This window comes from Capra hircus, chromosome 7 (assembly GCF_001704415.2).
Source record: "Capra hircus breed San Clemente chromosome 7, ASM170441v1, whole genome shotgun sequence".
Lineage (NCBI taxonomy): Eukaryota > Metazoa > Chordata > Mammalia > Artiodactyla > Bovidae > Capra > Capra hircus.
The window spans coordinates 57,104,021-57,119,151 of record NC_030814.1 but is presented as its reverse complement, the minus strand read 5'-3'; the positions used below and the strand labels follow the sequence as shown (position 1 = coordinate 57,119,151).

At 46.2% G+C, this 15,131-nt stretch overlaps 1 long non-coding RNA gene across 1 annotated transcript in view; it reads left to right on the top strand.

Moving 5' to 3' along the window:
• LOC106502360 overlaps positions 1-15,131 on the top strand; it is a 293,538-nt gene that overhangs the window by 59,009 nt on the left and 219,398 nt on the right. The window contains exons 3-4 of the long non-coding RNA XR_001295918.2: positions 6,953-7,047; positions 10,524-10,623. This is a non-coding gene — a long non-coding RNA (uncharacterized LOC106502360). The remainder of the gene's footprint in view (positions 1-6,952; positions 7,048-10,523; positions 10,624-15,131) is intronic.

Below are 15,131 nucleotides of genomic sequence, written 5' to 3'. Positions count from 1 at the left end.
CTGGAGTAACAGGCAAATTTGGTCTTGGAATATGGAATGAAGCAGGGCAAAGGCTAATAGAATTTTTCCAAGAGAACACACTGGTCATAGCAAACACCCTCTTCCAACAACACAAGAGAAGACTCTACACATGTACATCGCCAGATGGTCAACACCGAAATCAGATTGATTATATTCTTTGCAGTCAAAGATGGAGAAGCTCTATACAGTCAACAAAAACAAGACCGGGAGCAGACTGTGGCTCAGATCATGAACTCCTTATTGCCAAATTCAGACTTAAATTGAAGAAAGTGGGGAAAACCGCTAGACCATTCAGGTATGACCTAAATCAAATCCCTTACGATTATACAGTGGAAGTGAGAAATAGATTTAAGGGACTAGATCTGATAGACAGAGTACCTGATGAACTATGGACGGACGTTCATGACATTGTACAGGAGGCAGGGGTCAAGACCATCCCCATGGAAATGAAATGCAAAAAAAGCAAAATGGCTGTCTGCGGAGGCCTTACAAATAGCTGTGAAAAGAAGAGAAGCGAAAAGCAAAGGAGAAAAGGAAAGATAAAGCATCTGAATGCCGAGTTCCAAAGAATAGCAAGGAGAGATAAGAAAGCCTTCCTCAGCGATCAATGCAAAGAAGAGGAAAACAACAGAATGGGAAATAAAATTAGAGATACCAAGGGAACATTTCATGCAAAGATGGGCTTGATAAAGGACAGAAATGGTATGGACCTTACAGAAGCAGAAGATATTAAGAAAAGGTGGCAAGAATACACAGAAGAACTGTACAAAAAAGATCTTCACGACCCAGATAATCATGATGGTGTGATCACTCACCTAGAGCCAGACATCCTGGAATGTGAAGTCAAGTGGGCCTTAGAAAGCATCACTATGAACAAAGCTAGTGGAGGTGATGGAATTCCAATTGAGCTATTTCAAATCCTGAAAGATGATGCTGTGAAAGTGTTGCACTCAATATGCCAGCAAATTTGGAAAACTCAGCAGTGGCCATAGGACTGGAAAAGGTCAGTTTTCATTCCAATTCCAAAGAAAAGCAATGCTAAAGAATGCTCAAATAATTGCACTCATCTCACACGCTAGTAAAGTAATGCTCAAAATTCTCCAAGCCAGGCTTCAGCAATACATGAACTGTGAACTTCCAGATGTTCAAGCTGGTTTTAGAAGAGGCAGAGGAACCAGAGATCAAATTGCCAACATCCGCTGGATCATCAAAAAAGCAAAGAGTTCCAGAAAAACACCTGTTTCTTCTTTATTGACTATGCCAAAGCCTTTGATTGTGTGGATCACAATAAACTGTGGAAAATTCTGAAAGAGATGGGAATACCAGACCACCTGACCTGCCTCTTGAGAAACCTATATGCAGGTCAGGAAGCAACAGTTAGAACTGGACATGGAACAACAGACTGGTTCCAAATAGGAAAAGGAGTACGTCAAGGCTGTATATTGTCACCCTGCTTATTTAACTTATATGCAGAGTACATCATGAGAAACGCTGGGCTGGAGGAAGCAGAAGCTGGAATCAAGATTGCCGGGAGAAATATCAATAACCTCAGATATGCAGATGACAGCACCCTTATGGCAGAAAATGAAGAGGAACTAAAAAGCCTCTTGATGAAAGTGAAAGAGGAGAGTGAAACAGTTGGCTTAAAGCTCAACATTCAGAAAACTTAGGTCATGGCATCTGGTCCCATCACTTCATGGGAAATAGATGGGGAAACAGTAGAAACAGTGTCAGACTTTATTTTTTGGGCTCCAAAATCACTTCAGATGGTGATTGCCTCCATGAAATTAAAAGACGCTTACTCCTTGGAAGGAAAGTTATGACCAACCTAGATAGCGTATTAAAAAGCGAGATGCTACTTTTCCAACAAAGGTCCGTCTAGTCCAGGCTATGGTTTTTCCAGTAGTCATGTATGGATGTGACAGTTGGACTGTGAAGAAAGCTGAGTGCCGAAGAATTGATGTTTTTGAACTGTGGTGCTGGAGAAGACTCTCGCGAGTCCCTTGGACTGCAAGGAGATCCAACCAGTCCATCCTAAAGGAGACCAGTCCTGAGTGTTCATTGGAAGGACTGATCCTGAGGCTGAAACTCCAATACTTTGGCCACTTCATGAGAGTTGCCTCATTGGAAAAGACCCTGATGCTGCGAGGGATTGTGGCCAGGAGTAGAAGGGGATGACAGAGGATGAGATGGCTGAATGGCATCACTGACTTGATAGACATGAGTTTGAATAAACTCCAGGAGATGGTGATGGACAGGGAGGCCTGGCATGCTGTGATTCATAGGGTCACAAATAGTTGGACACAAGTGAGCGCCTGAACTGAACTGAATATTCCATTGTGTATATGTGTGTGTGTGTGTGTATATACACATCCATGTATATATATATCTCATATCTTATTTATTCATTGATGAATACAAGTTGTTTCCATATCTTGCCAATAATAAATAATGATGCTATTTGGGTGCATGTATATTTTCTAATTTGTGATTTTGTATTTTTCAGATCTATACCCAGGAGTGGAACTGCTAGGTCATATGTTAGATAGTTTTAGGGATTCCCAGATGGTGCTAGTGATAAAGAATCTGCCTCCCAAAGCAGGAGACATGAGACTGTGAGTTTGATCCCTGGGTTGGGAAGATCCCTGGAGCAGGGCATGGCAACTCACTTAGGTATTCTTGCCTGGAGAATCCCATGGAAGAGGAACCTGGGTGGCTATAGTCCATGGGGTTGCAGAGTCAGACATGACTGAAGTGACTTAACACACACATGCACACACATGGTAATTCTATTTTTAGTTTTTTGAGAAACTGTGTTCTACAGTGGCTGCACCAATTTACATTCCCACCAACAGTGCATGAAGCTTCCCTTTTCTCTCACAATCCTGCTTTCTTAGTTTTTTGCTCCACGTGTGTGAATTGATGCCTTTTTGGTCTCACATAAGTAGCTTCATGTTGTTTCCCTCCCCTGTGATCAAAATGACAGGGCCTCTTTATATCTTTACAGATCACAGATCAATATAGTGAATTAGTCTATGAGCCCTGGTGTCATTGCCTGCACTGGGCTGCCAACCCTACCACTTATTATGTGTGATTCTGGGCCTCAGTTTTCCAGTCTGGAAACAGTACCAACCTCAGATTAATCAAAACAAAGTATATACAGCAAAGTACTGCAGGTTTGATATTATTCTTACCTATTTTCCTCTTTCTAAGTTAAAGGCTCTTGTAGAAGGAGACTAATTCAGCCTCTGGATTCACCACTTTCCTTCCCACACAGCACACAGCAAGGGCATAAGGATCAGGGAGCAATACCAGGACGTCCACTTTGCCAAAACATGCGCCCACCTGAAACTGTGAGAAAGGGAGGGGAGGAGGTTGGGGAGTGATAATTAACGGACCATCCTGGGATGCAGAAGTTTCAGTGCTAAGACCCAGACAAGTCCCCAGCAACCTGGGTGGTTGGTCACCCTAACTAACATGATGGTACCAGGTGACAGCATCTGGTAAAATTTCCCAAACAAGACAGAACCGGAATCTGGAATATTTGAGAAGGGTTTCTATTCCTTTAATTGTTGCCTGAGTGCTAAGTGGCTTCAGTCATGTTCGACTATTTGTAACCCTGTGGACTGTAGCCTGTCAAAGCTCCTCTGTCCATGGGGTTCTCCAGGAAGGAATACTGAAGTGGGTTGCCATGTCCCTCCGCCATGATCCTCTGCCAAGGGATCTTCCCGATCCAAGGATTGAACCCATGTCTCCTGTAGCTCCTGCAGTGCAGCCGTATTCTTTACCGCTGAGCCACTGGGGAGGCCTCATTCTTTTAATTGCTGGGCAAAACCATTTGGAAGTTTCACCTGAACTTAAATGGGCTGCCACTGAACTTAAACGAGGCCCACCTGTGCTGGGGGGTGGGGTGGGAGAGAGAACTGCTTCCGGGAGACAGGGACAGGCCCATTCAGTAGCTCCCAGATTCCAAGCGTGAGAGGGGGGTGAGCGTCCTGGAGTGAAAGCTGTGTGAAATCCGCGTTTTCCAGTCCTGGTCGGTTTTCTCCTCTCGTGAAGCCTTCTTTCTTGGCGGGAAAAGGGGTCAGCAGCCTGTTGTGGATGACTGAGGGGACGAGGGTTGGTTCCCGCTTCCACCCAGGTACCTTCCGGTTTTCCGGGTCTCTGTGTGAACAGTACCCGCAAGACAGAGCGAGCCGAGGGAGGGGAGAGTGGGCGCGCCTAGGGTGCAGGCCAGTGCAGGGGGTGGTCAGTAGTTGCTGTTTCCTCTTCCAGCCCTTTCAAAGCATTTTTAAATCGGATTAGGTTTTTGACAAACACTTGAAGGTTTGCTCTCCTCTGAGAGGCTGAAAAGGCTGAGGAAGAGCCTCCATCTTTTTACTTTCTCCCTTTATGTGGAAACTTGGGCCGGTTCTACAACCAGCTCCCCTCCCCGCCCTCCAAGCTAGGCGCTGGAACTCACCAGCCACTAGGGCGTGGGCCTCCCTGCGTGGCTTTCCTGCCTAATGAACTCTCCTTCCTCCCAGGCTCGCTGCTTTGAGCAGTAGAGCGCAATAGGGCTCGGGCAGCTCACTTTGCTCCTCTCTGGCCTTCTAATTTTGTGGGGAGCGGAGAAGTGAGCTGAGAGGGGCTGGCCTGTGGAATCCATCACCCTCTTGCAGGGCAGCCAACAGAAATGGCGTCTTTGGCGGGGGCGGGGCGCAGAGGGGCAGAGAAAGTCAGGAAGATGAGAAAGGAAGATGGGGACAAAGCTGGGCTTGGTTTTTTTTTTTTTTGAATTTGTTTTATTTTTATTTTATTATTGGAGTATAATTGCCCTGGTTCAAAAAGATCCCCTGGAGGAGGGCATGGCGACCCACACGAGTATTCTTGCATGGAAAATCCTATGGACAGAGGAGCCTGGCAGCTACAGTCCATAGGGTCTCAAAGAGTCAGACAAGACTGAAGCAACTTAGCAGGCGCACATGATTGCTTTTATAATGTTGTGTTAGTTTCTGCTGTACAGTGAAGTGAATCAGCTATAAGTACACATAGATGATTCCCTCTTGAGCCTCCCTCCCATATCCCCCCCATCCCGCTGCTCTAGGTCATCACAGAGCACTGAGCTGAGCTCCCTGTGCTACACAGCAGCTTCCAACTAGCTAGCTATTTTATACAGGGTAGGATATATATGTCAGTCCAACTCTCCCAGTTTGTTTCACCCTCTCCTTCCACTCCTGTGTCTGCATGTTCATTCTTGGGCTTGGTTTTAGAGAGCAGAGAGCTGGTCCCAAGAGGGCTTCTCTTCCTCTTCCTCTTAAAATGAATTTTTTTTTTTACTGTGTTGTCTGGCATGTGGGGTAGAGGAAGGAGAGAATAATGGGGATGGTTTTTATGAGCAAGGCCTATCTAGGGGGGTGATTTTAAGGCAGAAATTTATGTCATGTGAAGGAGCCAGAATTTCAAACACCCCAGAAGAATGTGCTCTGGGTGGCGGCAATAGCAAGTGCAAAGTCCCTGGGGCATATTGAGGAACAGCAGGGAGGAGAATAGCATGCCAGGGTAGAGCACACAGGGTCTTATTGGTTGTGATAAGAAGGGGTGAGAGCGCAGGAAGGAAGGATAATTTGGAGCACGTGCCAAGATGCATGAGAGAATGCAGGTCAGGGAGTGCAGAAAGGAGTGTTTCTGAAATCCTAGGTGTACGACGTGGGAAAAACATAGGTGGCTGTGGGGCCAGAGTAGAGGAAGCTGGAGGGCCAGAGGGGGAGGGGCAGATCAAGCAGATCCTTTCCCATCTCAGTCAGGATTTCTCAGTCATTTCAAATGAGAGCTCTGCCCTTGCAAGTCATTTAAATGAGAGCTCTGCCCTTGTAAAAATTGGGCAATTCAGGGAGGAAGGCCTCTTCACTTAATTTGAAGGGAAACTACAGAAGCTGGGAAGAAGGGTTGGTGAAACTGGCCTAGCCTATTTGGCTCCCCTTCTTATATATAGCACTCTCACTGTCTTGGAAAGGCATTGGTAGGATTGTAGCAGCTACTGGGGAAACTCCTTCCTGTTGGAATGCACTGGCCTTGGCTCTGCATGTACATCTGCGCCTGTGTTGTCCCTGGAAGCAAGACATGAGGGCGCAGGAGAAGTGCAGACCAATCAACCCACTCATTTTACCCTACCGGGTGGCCTACTTCCTGAAGGAGGAAATGGCGACCCACTCCAGTATTCTTGCCTGGAGAATCCCGTGGACAGAGGAGCCTAGCGGGCTACAGTTCATGGGGTTGCAAAGAGTTGGACACAACTGAGCAACTGAGCATGTGGCCCACTTCCTCTGGGGGTCCTGGCTTCCCTTTGGCAGGTCATCAGCTAAGAAATCTGCAGAAGTCATTGGAGAGGCTTAGAGCAAATCTTTTGTGCCAAAGGGGTTGGTGGTGTGGTGTAGAGGGGTGGCGGCTTCTTGGCTGAACCAGGATGCGCTTCGGTAGCCGTGAGCCCTGCTGAGCACCTGAGGTTTTGGGGGAGAGAAGGAAATGGGATTGGGCGGCCAGGGTAATTCGGCCATATGTGAGTTAAAAAACAGATGAAAACCCACCAAGTAACCAGACATTCTTCTCTTTGCATGCAAGATCCTGCCTAATATTGGAAGAGGAAGGAGTATTTTTCTTGCTTTTTAGACATTACATCCTGTGAGGGGAAGATTTGGAACAGATGGGGGCCAGGGGACCCCATTGTACTTGCTTGTTTCCCCCTCCCTTCCTCCCACAACCAGAAGTGTTTCTTTTTTTAGCTAGTGAAGTTGACTCAGGAAAAAAAATTTGTTAAGTCCTGTAAAGTAGGAAAGTGAGATATAAAGGATCAGGAAGAAAAATCCACAAAATTCCAGAAACAATATACTTTACCTTGTAAAGCCTTCTTCTATGTCTAAAGACAGATAATTACCTCAAAATCTCATTTTAGGTTTAATGGCTGCTCCAGTGACATCTGCATTAATGAGGGGGAAAAGAAAAAGGATCCCTCACTGATGGAGAAAGAGTCCCCCTGGGTGGTGAAAGGTAAGGCGTGTTTCTGAAATCCCACACAGTGTGGGAACAACAAAGTGGGTAATATCTTATGGGAGCTGTTTAAGTATTTGCATGACTTTCACCACCGCTTGTGTTCTGCCGGATGGGTTTCCTGAGAGCAGACCATAGGAGACGTGATGTAAAGTGGGCCATGATGGATTTGATTGGCTGCCAGGGGAGGGTCCCCAGTTGAGTGATGTCTGTGGCATGGCTCCAGGCAGCTGGACAGCTGGTAGGATGTTAGCCACAAACCACAGCTGGTCCTTGATGCTGACGAATGTCCAGAGCAGGACTCGTCTTCGGGAGAGTGGAATGGGGCTCTGCCAGTGGGGTTGGATGGCGGTAGGCAGCTGGGGTGAGGCAGCTGAACTGCTTGGCCACCATTGTATCTGACCCCCAAAGGGACTGTGGGCTGATTGCTTGTGAAAAGAAGGCAGGCGGGAAAGAGAGGAGCCTTTGTGTTTTCCTTCTGTCCTTCCTTTCTAGCTCATTGAAGCCTGTGTTGGACTGGTCTTTTCCTTCTTGGGAGAGGATTTTGTGCTCTGGGGTCTGCTGGAAGATATGGATTACTATCTCATGATACAGAGAGCCATGTCTGGGGGCAGAAGAGGCTAGGAAGTTGTGTTCCTCCTCATCCGGTGAGATACATGCAAGCTTCTGCCAGGAAAGCACAGCTTAAAGTCACATGACGAGAGGGATAAAGCCTAGTGCCTAGGTAGATGGGCTCCCTCGTCTTGATCCTCAGTCTTTTGGAGCTAGACGTTATAACCAGAGACAGCACAGCAGGAATGCTAGCTTCATCCTCCCTCCGTCGTTAAAATCCCCAGGTGTTACCTGGTTGCTGGAAAGGATTCTGGAAGCACAACAGGCATTGCCTGAGGACTGTCACCTCCTGGGCACTGCATTTAGGACTTCAGGGGACATGTCAGTGAAGGAAATAAAGGTCCCATTTCCACAGAGCCCAAATGAAAATGTAAGGGCATTTCACTGTATAGTGGCATCACCAGGGTCAGGCAGGCATCCACAGGAGAGACCAGATAAGTTCATTTTGCAGAAGAAATTGAGTACCCGCTCTTCAGGAGGCCCTGTGGGTGCCTGCAGTGGAGGACAGAACACACCCAGGCCCCACCTCCTTAGAGCTGCTGTCTGCTCAGGTAGATGGACTTGTAAGACATTTTTGGGCTACAGACTGTGAGCAGTGCTGCAGCAGAGGACCTGAAGGGTGCTGTGGGCCCTTCATGCGGATTGGGGAACAGAGACTACTGTTCAAGTTAATACATGGGAAGAAGAGCTAACGACAGAGTGATGGTTCTTAGCTGGCCTGGTAGGTCCTCTGGTTCTGACATTGTTTTTTATATACCCGTTTTAACTCTGAAAAGTACTCAGTTAAGATGGTAAATTGCATGGCACCCTACTATGTGCCGAGCAGTGCTGCAAGAGCTTCCTCTTCAGCATTGTGCTGGCTCATAGTGGGTGCTCAAAACTGAGCTGTTTGCTAGTCACTCACCTCAAGTCAAAGCCACACAGTGGCTTTAATCAGAATGACATTGATTGTTGATTAAACAAGAAATTTGGGGACTGCTTTGGATCCAGTGGTTAAGATTTTGCCCTCCAGTGCAGGAGGTGTGGATTCGAACCCTGGTTGAGGAGCTAGGATCTCACATGCCTTGTGGCCAAAAAACCAAAACATAGAACATAGAAGCAATATTCTAATGAATTCAATAAGAACTTTAAAAATGGTCTACATCAAAAAAATCTTTAAAAAAATAACCAACCAAGAAATCTGGGATTGGTGGGCCTAAGGTTGGCAGTGGCTGGCCAGTGACCAAAAGGACGAAGATTCTTTCTGCTCTGCCACCAGGGCCAGCTACATAGTTTGGGGGGGGCCCAGTGAAAAGTGTGAGATCCCTTTTCAAAAAGCAGGAAAAAAATGCCACTTAAGATACTAAAACAGAGCTTTTGACTTTCTTTTGTCATCTCTTGTCATGATATTTTTTGTCTGCTGGTGAACATTCTAGGTAAAGAAAAATTAACTTATTAGCATGAGTTTTGCTGTTTATCTTTATATTGTGCAGTGCCAATGTTAGGTGCAAACATAAGAGCATTTACCTTGCCTACAAAATTACCCAAATTGCACAATTATACTCACAATTATATTCAAATAAGATAGTAGTTAAGTGGTCTTTTTAAGAAGCTACTTTTCTTCTAAAATACTTAGATCTATCTATTAAAAATAATGAGGCAGAATACAATTGATAATTAATATTAACATTTTAGTCAAAATTCTTTAAAAGCCAAAAGTCATTTAATGTTTTGAAAATTAAATCTTAGTTTTAGTTTTTAAAATTTAATGTCTGTAATTACAGTGCTCAATGTCTGTTTCATTTTCAAAAATAAAAATTCAATGGCACCCCACTCCAGTACTCTTGCCTGGAAAATCCCATGGACAGAGGAGCCTGGTAGGCTGCAGTCCATGGGGTCGCTATTAGCGGGACACGACTGAACGACTTCACTTTCACTTTTCACTTTCATGCATTGGAGAAGGAAATGGCAACCCATTCCAGTGTTCTTGCCTGGAGAATCCCAGGGACGGGGGAGCCTGGTGGGCTGCCGTCTATGGGGTCGCACAGAGTCGGACACGACTGAAGTGACTTAGCAGCAGCAGCAGCGTTATGCTTCATGCATGTTTTATTTTGTATATGTGTGAGTTGTGTATCTGCATATAATATGTAGCTATGGGAAAATGATACAGTTTTGCAAAAAGTTGCTCAGCCACGTGTATCACTATAACACTAATCTGTGGAATCTGGAATAGGAACAGAAGCAAGAAAAGGGACGTTCAGCCTTCCTGAACTTCTCATTTTGCAAGAACGTGCTGTATTTGTGCTGAGAGGAAGGGTTTGACAAGCTCATTTGTCTGCTCTCAAGTCCTCCCAGCACTCTACAGCAGTGTTTGTCTTTGTTTCTTCAGCTAGCCAAAGCACATCTACCAACCTTCTCCGCTGGATGCAGTTACCTTTTGTTTTCAAGACCTAGGGCAAGAGGTGTGAAGTATTTCTTTGGGACCTGAACTGTGTTAGTCTTCAAAGCAGATGCTGAGGGTTACGGATGATGCGGTGTAACTCTGAGGAATGGGGTGCAGACGTGTTGTTTAACTTGTACCTGTGTTCTGTGATCAATGGGACTGCCCATTGGGGCCCTGAGCAGGGGGTTCTCTTGCCTGGTTCTAAAAGACTAGTACCGTATTTTCCAAGAGTCCCCTGTAGATTTCATCTTACATTGCACTGGCCAGAATTAATCACAGGCAAAAAGAAGGCAGGTTTCTATAAGTTATACTAATCACTGTGGGTTCACTGGAATGAGCATGTGGCCCCTGAACAGATTTGGGGTTCTGTTAGGCAGGAGGGGAGATGGTTTGGTACCTAACCAATGATGTCCTCTCAGTTATCATTCCCCTTTTCCTGAAGGATTAAAGGCACACAACTGTGAAGTGGTGACACTGTGGCTGGAATCCAGGAAACCCAAGTGTACCGCCACCCTCAACACTCTGTGGACTGCTTGTGGCTGGTGAGTCAGGGCTAGCTCTGCTGGGGAGTGAGGACGCTGGGCAGAGGAAGAGGGGTATGCAGAAGCTTGGAGGGAGGCCAGAGATGGTGTGGTCTGGCTGAGGACTGAGGTATCTTGAGAGAACCTTGGTCTATCCTGTGAGAGGCGGCATTGAGGGATGGGGCTGCTGGGTGCGAACAGAAGGGGCAAGACCAAACAGAAGGGGCAAGACTGGAAACAGGCCGGGCTGGGAGGCTGTTGAGATTCCAGCAGTGGGGAGAGAGCAGTAACTGAAATAGGGGAGAGAATGTATGTAATCAAGAGACACTTAGAGAACAAAATTGGTAGGATTTCTATATCAGAGAGAAGGACGAAGAAGAGCCAAGGTTGAAACCTGAGTCTGTGACTTAGAAATGGATTAATGGATGTGCCAGTCACAATGCCAGGGGTGAGGGAGGTTGGGAATATGAGTCCACTCTTTCCTGGTTTAGTTTGTTTTTGGACATGTTGAGTTCAAGGAGGTAACAGTGGAGCTGCCTTGTATTCATTAGAACCTGAAGCTCAGGAGAGAAGTGTAGAGAGATGAGGACTTCTTCCTCATGTACCCTATGGTTTCCACAGAGGGTGAGCATGGAATGTGTCCATGGAGAGTCCAGGACAGAGACTCAGGGTCCCAGTGTATATGGAGAAGGAACCAACTGTGAAGAAGCTGCCTCCAATACAGTAAGCCAGGAAATTTGGTGTCACTGAAGCCAAGCCAAGAGAGCTTTGAGATGGAGAGAAAGATGGCACTTGAGAAGTGAATGCTGAGAAGGTCACTGATGATTGTAGCAAGAGCAGTGTCCTTGAGTTCAAGAGGAGAGGCCACAGAGTGGGGAGTTGACTGGGCACGAGGAGGTGAGGAGGTCGAGGGAAGGTGATACATCATTCAAAGTATCTGAACACGGGGGGAAGGGTAATGGTATGGGAGGATCCGGGGAAGGTTTTACACACTGGGGAAGACTGGAGCATGTTGAACTGTGAGAGAAAAGTAGACCTCTGGGAGACGAGAAGGTGAAGATGCGGAGAGGAGAAGGGGAATGGATAGTACCAAAAACTGAGCAGGCAGGAGTGCATCGGATCCAGGGCTGAGGCTGAGACTCAGGGAGGGAGCAGCTCCCATCTGAGTGGGTGAGGATGCAGCTGTGGGGAGTGTGCAGCACGGGGAGGCTGCTATTTTTTTCCTCTGTAAAGTAGCTGGAAGAGAGGCCCAGGTAGGCCCCATGCAGTATCTGGGACATACTTTCATTAAAAAATACTCATGGTATATCTGAAATTCAAGGTTAACCCATTTTATCTGGCAGTCCCATCTGGGACTGGCAAAGAATGTAGCTGGTCCTGCTGGGGAGACATAGGACCATAGCAAGTAGTGTCGCAGGCAGGCTCCAAGGAGCTTGCTCGGTGAAGTGTCAGAGCAGGGGAGGTGGTGGGTGTGGAGGCGGGGTTTGCCGTAGCTGTTACTTGGGAGGCTCTGGAAAGGTCTCCAGCAGGACCCAGCCTCTTGTGTGTCAGTGTGGAGAAGGCAAAGGTTGTGGGGGTGTCTGGATTAGACAGTTTGCCATCTCACTTGGGTGAAACCCAAAGGTTTCATCACCCTCGTCTGTGAGGCCCTGCCCTCCTTCCCACCTCATCTCCTGTCCTCTCCACGCTTGTGATCCCTGCAGCCTCTGGGGAGCTTGCTGTTCCTCAAACACCCCAAGCCCGTTTAGATCTCAGGCCTCTGCTCCAGTGATTGCTTCTGTCTGGAATGCTTCTCCTCAGGGTAATGGCAAGGTGTCCGCCTTGCTTGCTGTGCGTCCCTCGGAGGGTCTTCTCAATCCTTTATTGCAGTGGCACCACCCCCTCCACGTGCCAGCCTGCTCTGTTTAGATTCATGTCATTTCTTCCTGATGAACTGTGTGTGTTAATCCATTTTTGGTTTCTTACCGTTAAAATGAAAGTGCCACGAGAATAAAGTAAAAACGTTATTTTGCTCTTGGATGTAACCCATGTTCCTGGGTACATATAGGAAATTTAAGCATTTGGGGTGTGGGGTGTGTGTGTGGGGGTGTGTGTGTCAATGATGAGCAATAAAAGGAGTGAGCTACTTGACACGTGCGCCAACATTGTGAAGTTGCTCAGTTGTGTCTGACTCTTTGCGATCCCATGGACTGTAGCCTACCAGGCTCCTCCATCCATAGAATTTTCCAGGCAATAGTACTGGAGTGGGTTGCTCCCAGACTTAAAAGGCTGCACACTGAAGAACTTTATGATATTCTAGAAATATAACTTCATGGTACTCGGTTATAAGGCTTCAGAGCGAATCAGTGGTTGCTAGGGGCTCAGAGTGGGGGATATGGAAATATTCTGAACCCTGATTGTGGTGGTGGTCACGCATAGCGGTGTCCATTCACTAACATTGGTAGAACTCTTTACTAAAAAGGGTGAATCTTCCTATATGTAACTCATACCTCAAACGTGAGTTTAAAAAAATGCATTCTCGCTTAGATTGTTGTAGTCTGAATGTAGACTAATAATTCATTTTGCCTTGGTGGCAAAGTAACCCCCGCTTGATGGTGTCATCCATGCTTACCACTGCCAGTGAATGCCTGTACCAAGAAACTAACGTGTTCTTAAAGTGGGAGAGATTCGTTAAGGTGGAACTCTTGTTTTTTCCCTTTCCAGCCGTTCCCACTCCCTTCTAGGAAGAGAATACTTTTTCCGTGTGACTGGAAGGCACTGACCTTTGCCCTGTGTCCCTTCCCGGCACTTCTCTGCCAGAGCTCTTGGGGAAGATGATGTACTTTTGCTGGGATTGATAGGGTATAAATGTAAGCCTGTTGGTGAATATCTTTTTTATTGAAAAATTTCTTCCACTGAAGGCCATTTATTGGTTCTGTTGGTGAATATCTTGGTCAACAAATGGAGAAAGTCAAACAAATAGAGCCCTGATGTTTAAACACGTAGATCCAGTCATGCCTGAAGCTATATGTGCGCTCCGGACAACCCAGTAACGTGAGCTGATGAATTCAGTTTTTCTCCACTTAAGCCATCCTATGTCAACTTTGGTGGCTTCTGTTAATCATGGCTGAGTGATTTCTGACTCATATGTTGAAAATAAGAAGTTCTTGATCTGTGAGGTGATAGGATTGTAAAAGATTAGACAGGTAACTGTATTAATGAGTTGTGAGAGGAAGTTCTCATTTCTCTGAACTTTTTCATTTTGGAATCAGGAGCAGGGACAGGGTTGATATGGGGATGAATGAAGGAAGTTGAAGGGTGAGCAGGCAGGTATGCCCCTGGCCAGATAGGGCTGGGGATGCCAGGGCCCCGTGCCCTCCCAGCTAGGGGTCCCTGGCTGGCTGAGGAGAGCCTGGAGTTGGTGGGATTGGAGAGAGCTGAACTGTAAGCCAGCTCTGGGCTCCTGCCCTCAATTCCTGAATCTCAACTTTGCTCCTAAACCCTGAGTGCTGCCTGCCTACCCACCTCACGGTTTATAAGAAAGAATCCAAGGAGCTGACAGTCTCTGAAACAGTCATGCAAACTGGCCCTCTGTGGCTTCATTTGCTTAAAGGTAGAAGGCTGGACAAGACAAGGACAAGACAGACCCTTGGTGTCTGAGGGACTTGGAGTTTCAATCCACCTTCTTTGCGTGAATGGAGAGTGATAGCTCCTAGGTGAGAGGAGGATGAGCGGAAACATGAAAGTAGGGCCCTGGGACTTAAGGGTCAGGGGTGTGCTTGAGGAAGAAGTTTTCTGAAGAGTGTGCTGGGCAAGGGGCCTGAGGCAGGTTCCTGGCTGGAGTTGTTTGTTTAATTCCTTTTGCATATTAGAAAGAAGAGAAGACATCTTTTTTCTTTTCTGTTGTTTAAAAAATGATGTAGAGTTTTTCTGACTATAAAAGATTTTTTAAATTTGTTTAAGGATTTTGAAAATACAAAAAAGGAAATATGAGAAAATAAAACCAGCCATGACCATGCCACTTCCAGAGATAACACTGGTAATACTTTTGTTTGTGCTTCAAGTATTTGTGTTGCTATGTGTATTAGAGATGGCTTATATGCAAAATTTGGGCTTAGCTTCTGTCTCAGCTGGTAAAGAATCTGCCTGCACTGCAGGAGACCTGGGTTCAATCCCTGGGTTGGGAAGATCCCTTGGAGAAGGGAAAGACTACCCACTCCAGTATTCTGGCCTGAAGAATTGCATGGACTGGATAATCCATGGGGCCACAAAGAATGGGACACTACTAAGTGACTTTCACTTTCATATGTAAAATTGGATTCTACCGTCTATATAGCTTTAGAATTTGCCTTTCACTTAATAGGAAATATAAACATTTCCCTTATCTCTGCATTTTTTGCAGCCTGATTTTTTTTAGTTTTATTATATTTCACCATAGAGCTGTGTCCTTCTTATTAGAAGATCGTTGCCAATTTTTGCTGTGGTTAAATCTTTAAAGATGTATATTTTTGTTTTGGTACACATTCTTGAATAATTTTGTAGGACAGAAT